Here is a 12,971-nt window from a genome sequence, read left to right on the forward strand (position 1 = left end):
GGCATACAAGTTCACGGCCTCCGTCCCCCACCGAAGGGCTCACCTTCCAGCTCCCATAAGGACACCAAACAAGAAAATTTCATGTCATACATCTTTCCAAAGTTTACCTTTTTTGTTTGTTTGTTTGTTTTTTTTTTTTTTTTTTTTTTTTTTTTTTTTTTTTTTTTTTTTTTTGTATGCCTTTAGTCTATTCATGTTGATTTGAAGCTTTGTAAAGTCCTCTTATTCTATTCGGGAAGCTGTCGGGTCTTTTTGTTTTGTCCTGTTTCACTTTTCACTTTTAACATCTACACTTGGTTGGAAGCAGTGGTTCTCAAGCTTCCTAGTGCTGTGACTCTTTAACACAGTTCTTCGCGTGGTGGTGACCCAACCATAAAATTAGTTCATTGCTACTTCGTAACTGTAATTTTTCTGCTGTTATGAATCATAGTGTAAATATCTGTGTTTTTCCAGTGGTCTTGGGTGACATCTGTGAATGGGTCATTTTACCCAAAGGAGGTCACAAGCCCACATGTTACTGCTGAATAATAATAATAATAAAAAGTCTGAAAAACATTTTAGACTCATATATATATATATATATATATATATATATATATATATATATAAATCATCATGTAGAAGTCACTGGATGGTTATCTAGGCTTGGAAATGTCTGTTTTGGCTTGTATTCTCAAGTGATAGTTTAGCTGGGTATATAGAGAGAAATTACTATGTTCTCTCTATCTCTCTACTTATATTAGTGCAAACATAATGTATTAGTTGCTTGTCTTGTTACTGTGACAAGATACCTGACAGAAGCAACTGAATGGAGGAAGGGTTTATTTGGCTCAGTTTCAGAAATATTAGACCATCATGGCGTGGGAAGGCATGGTGGTCCATGGTGGTGGGAATTTATGGCCCGTCTTATTCACATCTTAGTAGATCAGGAAGCAAAGAGCTCAGTTCTGAAGCAAGGCCAGGCTGCAAACCTGACACACACAAACACACTTTTCCCAACAAAGGTTTCACTGTCTCCCAAAACAGTATCATCTGGTGGGAAACAAGTGTTTAAACATGAGCCTTTTGGAGACATTTCACTTTCTTATTTTGTTTGTTTGTTCATGGCTTTTGTTTTTCAGGACAGGGCTTCTCTGTGTAGCCCTAGCTGTCCTGGAACTCACTTTGCAGACCAAGCTGGCCTTGAACTCAGAGATCTGCCTGCCTCTGTTCCCCAAGTTCTGGGATCTAAAGGTGTGTGCCATCTTTATGCCCAGTTTGGCATTTCACTCTCAGTTCATAAAATATGTGCCTGTCTGCTGACTGACCAACTGACTAATGGGGGTTGTGCTACCGCAGAGAGTCCGTTCCACTGCAGCAATGCTGTGTATATGACATGCTTGCACGCATGCTTGCATGTGTGTGGACACACGTGAGTATGGGTGTACATGTTGATGCCGGGTGTCAGCCTCAGTTTCTCTCCACCTTATTGTTCGAGAGAGGGCCCGTCACTAAACCTGGAGCTTATTAAATCTGGCCAGGCGGGCAAACCAATGAGTCTCAGGCTCCAACTCTCTCTGCCACCACCCTACACACTGGGGTTACAGATGTGTGCCACCAGGCTGGCTTTTCACATGAATTATTTTTATGTCTAATTCCATGCCAGAAAAAAAAAATGAGATTATTGAATTCAATCTAAGCCTTCATTAGTGAGACAGTTAACATCGTCACCCCCTGTGACCTCGCTTTGACGGGTGTACGCAGGTGCACACAGGCACAGAAAGGTCACTGTTTGGTGGCTAGGCCTCTCCACAGATGTGTGCAACCATGGGGCCCTGGGTTGCAACTGAGTGGCCTGTTTGGAGACCAATGTGATCATGGAAGTCAGTTTAGCTCTGAAATCAGAGGGCATGCGGATAATAAAATGGCCACAAGGAGGCTGGCTGTAGTCTTCCCAAGCCTCCTGGCACTCAGAGATGGAGACCCACACTTCCTCCATAAGCTCGCCGTACACACCATGTGTCTCCCTCCAGATACTGCCATGTTCACACCACAGCACAGGGCAAGGAAGGCATGAGGCAAGCCCTTCTGAGGAGACAGTTAGGAAATGTGTGCCAGCTGGGCAGCGGTGGTGCTTGGGAAGCAGAGGCCTCTGTCAGTTTGAGGCTAACTTAGTCTACAGAGCAAGTTCCAGGACAGCCAAGGATACACAGAGAGAAACCCTAGTTCAGAAAACAAAACAAAACAACAACAAAAACCCAACTTGTCAAAGACAATGGAGACCGGCTTCAATATTGATGGAAATGTCGTGCCCTTGGCATCCAGAGGAAGGCAGAGGTTGGGGTGTGGGGAATGGCTACTCCCCTGCTCCCTCTGACAACTGTGTCTTTTTACTTCTTCTGGGCCCTTGGCCTTGACCCACATTACAAGTCACGGTAAAAACGCAAGGAATCAGATGCCGGCTGCCTGTGGCCTGGTGTTTCCATGGCCTCTTGGCTGGTTCGTCTGTACGCACCTCCCAGCTTCAGAATGTCATGGAACCGGCGCTACACCCAAACAGTCCAACAATTGTCTCCTTTCCCCCACCCAGCTCCACAGATTCAGGAATTCCCCCGCTCACCTCCAGCAAGTCCAGGCAAATCAACCCACCCTACTTTCTAGGTTGTGTTCAATCCCAGGTCAGCCCAAGGCCCTGCAGGAACACCCCCAAGGCTCTCAGGATGAATAAATGGAGCACCTTGGTACCCATCCGTGGGCGGCAAGCCAGCAGGGAGGTGTCAATCTTGGCTTTTTTAGGCAGCCTGGGGAAGCTAGGGGAGGTAGCTGAAATCATTCCCCCTTAAGAGCTGCACTGTGGAGGGCCCCTTTTTCACTCAGCAATCAGCCAGGCAGAGCGCCCCTTGCCGAGGAACTTGCCCCCGACGCTCGATTGCTAATTTGCCCAGAAAGCTCCGACTCTACTTGCGTGTTTTCCGTCTAATTTAGTCTGATCGCAATTTGGAGCAGGTGCAACCCCAGCAGGCAGCTCAAGCAATCAGCCAGGCTGGCGGCTGCACTCACAGGTCCCCTGCCTTCTGGGGTGGGTGTGAGCCAGTGAACACACTCTGACCGTCCTGTCACCCCCCACCCCCCCACCCAGCAGGCACACACCCCCACGAGCCACAGGGAGCCATCTCTCCTGCCCACCCAAGCTCAGACCCGGGGTACTTGAATGCGTTGGCCACTGAGACGCACTGAGCCCTATGGGGGCTGTGGCTGCTGCCCGGCCCCTACTCTGGCACAGAAAAGCCACGAGCCCACCTGATACTGATGGGCAGCCCACAGCCACCAGAGTCAGCCCTGTAGGAGAGCAGGAAGTGCGGCAATGACCTGGGGCCAGATGGGGACAGAGTCAGCTGCAACAGTGGCTCCTCTGAGCCTCTTCCCTGTCACAGCTGCCCTGCATTTAACCTTCTGACGGGGCCCAAACTTCGGGGATCGCCGCCATCGGAACCTGCTGGAAAGAGAGCCGTCTGGGCTGCCGCATCTGTCCAGGGCCTTCCTGCTCGCTGTAGGGTGCCCATCTCACCCTTTCCCCATGAGAGTTCTGGACAGGGTCCTCGTTCCTCGGGGAAGCCTGAGTGAGAAAATGGCTTGGCATGGAGTGGGCTGGGGAGACACCCCTGAGGGCCAGTGAACTCGCTGCCCCGGGACACCAGGCAAAATCCTTAGACATAACTTCCCCAAACCAAAGGACCTCCCTGCTAGCTCCTGCACAGCTTGGCTTGGTTACCACTGGGCACTCAACACCCGCCCCTAAGGGGGCCACTTCCCCTCAGGATCAAGTGCCTGGGGATGAGGGCCTGCCCATAGAGATACATGCAATAAACATACGGTCAGCACTCACACACTGGCACAGCGTTTGAACACACACACACACAGCACATACTCAAGATGCACACTCATCAAGCACAGCACTTGCCCAGGGATGTATACCCCGTCCACCTGCATGCAGCACACGGGTAAGATATACACAGGATAAACAAGCACACAGCACACCCATGCAGATAAACATGCCTGCCGATGCACACGCGCACACTCAGGTACACGCACACGCAGACACCATTTGGAATCCACTTCCCAAGCTGTGTATGTCCTCTCCTCCTCATCCTTCATCTCCATGCGCGTATGTCTATCCCTACCCACATTGCATAGGGTGCTTGTCATCTCTTACAGTGTGTGTGTGTGAGCGTGTGTGTGTGTGTGTGTGTGTGTGTGTGTGTGCGTGTGCGCGCGCGCGTGCATTTGGGCTGTCTCCCTGACAATGCCAGCGACAGCGATGTGGAAACGAAGCGATTACTACAGTAATAGTCAATGATGGAGATTACAATAGTCAATGATGGAGAGTAATGACGGCTAAGGGGAGGGTGGGGATGGTGGAGGGAGTAATGTGAAAAGGGGAAGGATGTGGTGGGCGGGGTGATGGTGGCAACAGCGATGTTGGCGATGCTGTTGGTTGGGACGATAGTGATGATGGCGCCGCTGATGCGGGACGCTGACAGTGAGGCTGACGACCACGGTGATGGTGGTGATGATGCCCATTCAAAGGCAATGACGGTAACAGTGATGATAGTGTCACTGGTGATGAAAATGCCAGCGTGAGGATGACGGCAGTGATGGTGACGACGATGATGATGACACTGGTGTTGGTGGCGATGCTGGCACGAGGGTGAGGATGACGGCGATGGCATCGGCAGTGGTGACAGGGTAGTGACAGTGGAGTCAATGACGGTGATGATGTCACAGTTTATAATGACTTACTCTGAGCCAGAGCCTAAGTGTGCTGAACATCTGGCATCTTTGTTGCTCATGACAACAGTATCCTGGGCTAGGAATCGCTACTCTGCCTTACAGGAGGAGGTGGGAGACCGAGGGCTCTGCTCCCATCATTCTTCCCTCAGCTTGAAAGGCCTCAGAGCTCAGTCACAGGAACCAGCCCGAGAGCCAATGCCGGAAACGTTTTTCTGTAGGAGGAGGTGAAGGGCAGGGGCAGGAGTAACTCGCAGCTGCCATGGGCCTGCCTGCTTCAAGAACACACTCTGTCCCTCTGAGTCACACAGAGAGGAGAGGAGACTGAGGAGAGGCTCTCCCAGAGGCAGAAATGAGCTTGGCTAAGAGTGACTGGGACAGCCATCACTGGCCCCGGTGAGGCTGGCAGAGACACTGGTTGGCTTTGGACCATCACAGTTTCAAAGGGCACACAGGACAAAAGCTGAGGGGAGCTTGGTGGAGCAACTGGTGCCTCCTGCCTGCTCATGGGGGTGAAGTTCCAGAACCCCTACAGGGTAGGGGCAGAAACTGATCACGAACAGAGTGCAAAAGCCCCGGGCGGGCTAGGTGGAGCACAATTTTAATCCCAGCACTTGGGAGGTAGAGGCAGGGGGATCTCTGTGAATTCGAGGCCAGCCAGGTCCACAGAACGAGTTCCAGGACAGCCAGGGCCACACAGTAGAGAGAACTTGTACCAAAAAAGAAAACAAACAAAGAAACAAGCAAAAAGAGAGCAGAGCACAGGAGGATCCCAGGAAAAGGTGACCACAGCCTCACAGACATGCTGGGGCACCCCCAAAATCCTGGTAACTCACACAGCAAGCTCCTCAAAGCACCCCTCGGCTGAATGTCCTCCACAAAGTACAGTAGTGCTTGCTTGCCAGGGTTGTGGTTAGGATTAAATGTGGCGACAGTACAAACCGAGGCAGGCGTCAACCACAGCTACCCTCCTTCCTCTCTTCACTCCCAAGGGACCCAGGAGCGATGGGCGTACGCCATGAAATCCAGGGATGTTGAGCTGTGAAGGTTATTGCCACACAAACACACAAACACACACACACACAAACACACATGCACACTGTAGACACTCAAGACCCAAGTCACAGGTAGACACAAAGGTCTGGTCTCATCTGGTTGGTGCTTTGAGATCTGGGACAGCCCAGCTGAGCAGCCGTGCAGGTCTTGGCAAGCTGGGCTCAGGTCTCCGTCTAGATGGCTTCCATTTCTCTATGCAGAGACCCCTGCGACTTTCAGGCACAGCCTGCGGCCTGTGTCGACTATACCAACTCAATCCTGCTCTGTCTGTCTTCTACTGGCAAGAAGTGGAGGCAGGCCCAGTAGGGGTCCCGGGGATGGGGAAGGTCCCTCCTGCAGTACTGTCTGGGGCCTTGAACTGAGGGCCTCTACACTTACAGGGCCCCAGGATCCAAGAACCAGTGCAAGTCAGCAGAGGGGGAATGTAGAGGTGATAGCATCTCATCACTGGCGGTGATCCAAAACTCCCCACTGCCAGTCTGTCCCCTGCTTCATTCTTGCCCTCCCGGTCACCATTAGCCTTGGCTGGGCTCCGCCTGCCCTGCCCCCAACAGCCTGGTAACTGAGAACTGAAGTCCCCAGTAAAAAAAAAGATGGGAGAAACGGAAGACCAGAGAGGTGGGCAACTTGGCCTTGTTCCAGCAGGAGAGAGGTGGGGAATGAATGAGGTCACTGCTCCTCAAACCCGAGCTATTCTTGTCTCGTTGGTGTCACGGTGACATTCAATGCATGCGTTTGAGTCACAGCGTGGGCACCGAAGAGCTGTTGGTGGTGGGGAGGGCCCCTTCCCAGGGAGGGGTCCCCACCTTACCTGGGAGGGGTGACCAAGCAGAACGGAGCAGCTTCACCACTCCGCCCCATCCTATTTGTCATCCTCCCACCCCTGCCCTATGTCCTCCCACACACACACACACCCTCCCCGCTCCTCCCTCCCAGCAGGCCAGTGGCCCACCAGCACCGCTGAGGCAGCTTGGGCGAGGAGCCCTGGGGGAGGAGGGGTGGGAACCAGCAGCCACTCTGGGTCCGGAGCTGGGTAGAAGCTGCCCCCTGTCAGCTGTGCGAGATCCAGCAGCCACCTTGGGGTTCTTGCCAGCCAGTTCCAGCACTACGAGACCGCAGGGGCCTTTCCCAACCTCCAGGGTGATGCCGTCGGGAGGGGGCGTAGAAAATGAAGTTTGTTCCCTCCACGCCCTATTCCTGGGCCCTGGTATTCTGGTTGCTGCCTAAGCTTCGTGTCCTGGGCTGTCTGAGAACATGATGCTCATCTTCCAGCCTGCTTGTAGAAGGGTATTTCTATTGACCGGGAGACAACAGCCTTGTCTCCTCCTCACTACCATGCTTCCTGTTTGGTGTGCACCCAGCCTTTTAGAAGGTGGCCAGCCCGTCATCCAGAGCCCACAAGCCTCACCCTAACCCCAACCCTAACTCTGACCCACGCTCCCCAGCATGGCATCTTGGCTGAGCTAGCTGCTGTGAATCTAAGCTCCAGCTAGACGCTCTGCCTAGAGGGTGCCCGCGATGCTCGGTGGGCTCATCTCTGCTCAACAAGGTCAGGCCATAAACAGAGTCATTGGTGGCCTAGACACGGAGGCCCTCCTAAAATTGCTAGCTTACCTCACAGGCAGACTGGAAGTCTCTACCTGTCATCTGCTCCACAGACAGGACAGCGTGCCCTATGCACCAGAAGGCATGTGGCCTCTGCAAGGATATTAGCACAAAGATAAGAACATTCGTGTTGACATTTTAAGTTCTCGTGTCCAGTCTTCCTGATGTTTCTGTCGCTCTTATTGATCTGTTTATTTATGTATTTTACGTACATGAGTGTTCTGTCTTTATTTTATGTGTATGATCATTCCGTCTTCACGAGCACCAGGAGACGGAATTGGGCCCCATGACAGATGGTTGTGAGCCACCATGTGGTTGCTGGGAATTGAACTCGGGACCTCTGGAACAGCAGTAAAGTGTTCTTAACCGCTGAGCCATCTCTCCAGCCCCCTTAGATGCAACGTAGATACTGTCCCTTTGAAGTGAAATGAAACTATGCTCATGCCAAGCTTCTTCCCACGCCTGGAATCTTCCAACTGACAGTGACCTCATGACCTGCTCAAGGTCACCACCTTTAAGGACTTGACCCAGGCCCAAGCTTACTGATGGGGTGGGGAAGAAGGTCCAAGAGACTTGATGACATGATGACATCAGGAGAAAGGGCAGCTTACCTTGGACAGTAGCTACCCAGTGTGGTTGGCTCTGGCCCCAGGTGCCATGGTGCCAGCTCTTCCTGTGGCCCCCAATCCCCTCTTCTGCAAAGTAGAGCAATACTTCCTAGTCAGGGTTCCACAGCCAGCAGGCATCAGGGACGCCCACAGACTTTGTGCCAACCCAGGGCAACACCCTCCTGCAGTTTGGGGAGCCCTTCTGACTTAGAGGCTAATGTCACTAGGGCTAGGATGGCTTCAAGGGCCACAGTGGCAGGCCACCAAGAAGGTCAGCCGTGGGTGAGGTCACTTTGGGTACCCTGGGTTAAAATGAGCCAGAAAACTCCTGTCACTGACCCTAATGTCACCCAGTTATCGTGGAGCTGATTCCTAAGCCAGACAGGAGGTTGGATACCCAGCTCTCCCCTGCGAAGGGAAGGGCTGGTCACATCCTAAAGTCAGGCCTTTCTGTGAGGTGAGGTTTGAGAGCCCCAGCCACTCACCCAACCCAAGAACAAGGAGCAAACCCTTTCCATCCTCCACACGCTACCTCTTCCCACACTCAAGTCCTCACATCACCCTCCCTCTACCCAGACGTGTTCCCAGGACTGTTTTCTCTAAGCTACCTAGACTACCCCACGAAGTAACTGTGTACCTCCACCGAGCCGCACTCGGGAGCGAGAAGCCAGTGAGATCTGCCGAGTAACCCAAAGTCCCCTCTGATTGGTAGAGAATTTAAATGAGTGAGAAATGCAGCCTCCACCTGAGAGATGCACACAGAGAGGCCCAGAAAGGCCTTCCAGACCACATCCAAACGGGAGGGAGAATCCCACCTGCAGCTTCCAGAACTCCTCAGTGAACCTAATCTTCAGCTAGGTCCAAAATCTGCCGAGCCAAGGGTGGAGGTTGTGGGGGACAAGTTTACGACAAGGGAAGGAGGGTGTGGCTGAGCAAGCTGCTCTTTCAGCCACTGTGTCCAGTGGCTGGACACAACCTCATGCACCCACCAACTCCTTATTTGTTCATTTGTTCTGCAATCCCTACTCAGTGCTGGGCTGTTGCAAGCCCAGAGAAGGTGGCAGAAAATCAGGCAGATTTAGGAATGATTCTTTCCTAGAAAGGTGCTGGCAGGTGCTGACCCTAAGAACCCAAGAGCTATGAAGACAGCGTTACTGGGAGGGGAGCCACCTCACATGGGGGCCTTCCAGCAAAGGGAGCGGGCAGGAGAGGGATCAGATTGGATCAGATCGAGCAGAGGCCTTGGTAGGCTGGAGTGGCGGAGTGCCGGGCCAGTTGAGGACAGGGAAGGCACAGAACCCAATTTCATTGGCCCTGAAGAACCACACACAGGCTCCTTCCTCCCCAGAGGCAGATGGGACTGTGCAGGCGCTGGGAATGGAAGGTGTGACCCTATTCAGGCTTAGAACAAGGGACGGGTGTTTCCATGAAGGACACCTTGGAGCCTCGGGAACCAGGGGGGAGGCAGAAAGGAGGGGTTCTTGCGGAGGACAGGTTGGCCCTGTTCATCTCTGTATTCCACTGTCAAAGGCACAGGGCATGCATGGTGGAGCACAGCAGAAGGATGAGGTATCAGAGGTAAGCTATGGGTCTCCAGAGTGGGCCCTTAGCTGTCTCTGAGGTCACAAGCAGTCTCCTCAAGTCAGAGCCAGCCCCATGCTGCAGATGTAAAAACCAAGACCGAAGGCCTCAGTCACCAACCTGTGACTTGACCCCATGAGGGTAACAGGCTCTGGCATGCCCTCAGAGACCAGCTGCCTCCTCATACTCATCACCAGTCCTCTCCCCCTTCAGGCTCCACCTCACCTCCCCCCAAAAGCCAACTGCACAGATGGCTCCCACAGCCGCAGACCTCAAAGACAGTCACAGATAGAGAGCCAGGATACTTCCTCAAGGAACTGCAAGCTGAGAGGCCCGTTGCCACCCGTGAGAAACAAAGACCATGGGAGACCACAGTGGCAGCCACCCAGGTCAGGAAGCTGACAAGAGAGCACTCCTTCTGGTGGTTTCCCCTCAGGGGCTCCTCTCAGAGAACAACCACTGGGTAGAGAGTCAGGCTCTTTGCCTTTCATCCCTCCTCCACTGGTTAGCACACTCCAAGGGCGTCCCCAAGCTGGCTGTAATAGTTAGGCAGGCCTCCCCTCCTTGGGGGCACTCTGCCCCACCTGTGGAACCCAGACCTGCCACCCCATGATAGGTTCCTCAGGAATGCTCTCCGGTGTCTGGCTTAGGTCACTTAGCTACCCCAAAGCTCAAAGAAAAGAAAACCCACCCTGAAAGAGACTATGCCCCTGCAGGAGACCCTAGACATCCAGGTAGCCAGAACTACACAGTTCCCCTCAGGCCTGTGCCAAGGAAATGGCCCAGATTACATGGAGGCTGGGTACCAACGGAGAGAAGATAGCATCCTGAATGTCTGTCTGCCCCTAGACCAAAGAGCTATGCAGTGGCCACCCAGAAGCTGGCTCAAGGTAGAGACGACCCCCTAGCTGCATACGTGTTACCATAGTAACACGAGTCCCAGGAGCCGGCTACAAACAGTCTTTGGCCATCTCCAGCGCTTATGAGGATAATATCAAGAGTCTCACACATGCTAGGCAAGCATCCTACCAACGGAGCCACATCCAAGCCCTGGTGCCATCTGACGTAAGCCCCTCTCATTTTCCTTCAGCAACTCCCCCACACAATACACACACACCTTTCTGTGAAGATACGTCCAGAAATTATGCGCACTGTGGGGGCTCCCAAGAGACCCCCTCCAACCCAGCCCTTCAGCCCTGCCCTCCCTCCCAGGGCTCAGGGCCAGCCAAAGCCACATTTTTTCATTTGGCTGGAATGTGGGAGAGTGACAGGCCCGCAGCACTCTTTGAGATCATGTTTTCTTCCTGGAAAGACCGGAGTCCTGATCCCTGACGGCAAAGTCCTGGCCCCCCCAGGGGAAATTCTCTTACATTTTCGGGTTCCTGGAACAAGTGTGAGAGCCAGAGGTGACAGTACCCCAGGCTGGGTCGGAAGTTGCCCTGAGCCAGTTAATAGGTGACTCACGGATGGACGCTGAGCAGGGGTCATCTGTGGGCGTGCACTGTGCGTTGCCATAGAAACATCTAGAACAGAAACACAGGCTTTCGGACGTCGGCGTGCACATCAGCCCTTGGGAATCAGGAGTGGGTGGCCCCTCGCTGGCCGCCTCAAGCAGGACGTGTCCACAGTCAGCTCCGAAAGGGACCATGAGGGCGGGGAAACAGGCTCGGGCTGCTCTTGTGGTTTGTTGATCTTGAAGAGTATCACAAGCCATTTGTTTCCATTTGCTCAATAAATCTTGGCATTTTCTCACAATGAATGAAGGCACTGGGGCTGGAAGGTGCCTCCGCGGCTGAGAGGGTGCACTGTTCTTCCAGAGGACCAGGTTGGAGTCCCAGGACCCACACAGCGGCTTACAACCAGCTCTAACTCCAGGTCCAAAGGACCCAACACCCTCTCCTGTCCTCTGCCAGTCCCTGGCATACGTGTGGTGCAGGCAAAACACTCAAACACGTAAAACAACACAACAATAATAATTTTGTAAAAGAATTAAATGAGGTTAGAGCCCTTGACTGCATGGGCCACTGTGTGTGCTCCTGGTTCGGCTGGCTGGAGGCTGGGCTCAGGCCTGCTGCTCTCCGTCCTATACTCTTATAGGTCTCCGTTTCTCCGTCATTATAGGATGTTAGACAGCTGGGCTTCCTGGGGGGGGGGGGGGGACAGGTACAATAGTTTATATGAAGTGGCTCCAAAGGCAAACTCGGAGATACCATTCATACTTGTAGGTGGTCCCCTGTCCTCCGAAAGATGTGTCTTAGTTCTAAAGCACAGATGCCCAACACGTAGCCCCGAGTGGAAATGAGTCTGTGCTGAAATGGGGAGCCGTGGCTGGTGGGAAGAGCCGCCGTGGCAGAGAAAAGAAGTTCCGGAGTAGCAGAGGCTGTCGCCATGCTGACTTAGCCCACCACAGAAGGGCCGCCTCAGAGGGAGCTCGACCTGTATTAATGATGACGGTAACTTCGGACTTGGAGCCTCTGAATTCTTTTTCCTATCAAACCGCTGACTTGTGGTCATTTGGAATAGCGGAGTGGGTGGCTCACTCAAATCCAGCCCAGAGCAAGCCACAGGGGAGCAGGTCCTGAGAGCAAGCAGGTAACCCAGAGCAGACAGCCGGGGTCCACTTGCCACCGGCCACATATTTAATGAGCTCGGTTTCACGTCACGTAATAGGCAAGGGCCCGGCAGACCCTCGGCGGGGTCGTCTGAGTGGGCCCCGTGAGGAACGGCAGCACTGTCCACAGGTTCAGGCCCAGCCGGCACCCCACACCACTGTTGGTTGACAACGATCACAGAGCATGGCCTCCAACTCTTCACAGCCACAAAAACGCACCAGGGTTAGCATGGAGCCTCCGAGGCCCTACAAACTGGAAACGGAATCTGGGATGTCTTGTCTTCTCACCTGGCCCTCCTGGTCTGACGTGCCCTTTGGCAACTCTGTCCCTGTCCCCCTCAGCCCTCCGCCCATCAGCAATCTGCAGTGCTGGCGAGCGGTGTTTGTAAACCTGGGTTCTGACCCAGACAGCCTTTAAACTGAAGGTCCTGCTCATGGGGAGGCTTGGGCACGGGTTTCACAGCTCAGGTGCAGAATCCAGGGGTCACCTCTCCTAACTCCACATGGCTCCTCTTTCCCAGCGACCTTCAGATGCCCTTGAGCCTAAGGTAGATGTATTTTCCTCAGTGGGAAAACAAAAACAAAATCTGTGTGATCCTGTGCTTGAAGTCCAAGTCCAAACCAGGCACGAAAGAAAGGCGAATAACAGAGGCCAAAGCGTGGTTGTGGCATGCGTGTTTGCATATGTGTGTGTGTGCCTGTGTGTGTGTGTGTGTGTGTGTGCTGTATATGTGGGGGGGGGG

The sequence above is a fragment of the Psammomys obesus genome, unplaced genomic scaffold, assembly GCF_907164565.1.
Source record: "Psammomys obesus unplaced genomic scaffold, mPsaObe1.curated_primary_1811, whole genome shotgun sequence".
NCBI classification, from domain to species: domain Eukaryota; kingdom Metazoa; phylum Chordata; class Mammalia; order Rodentia; family Muridae; genus Psammomys; species Psammomys obesus.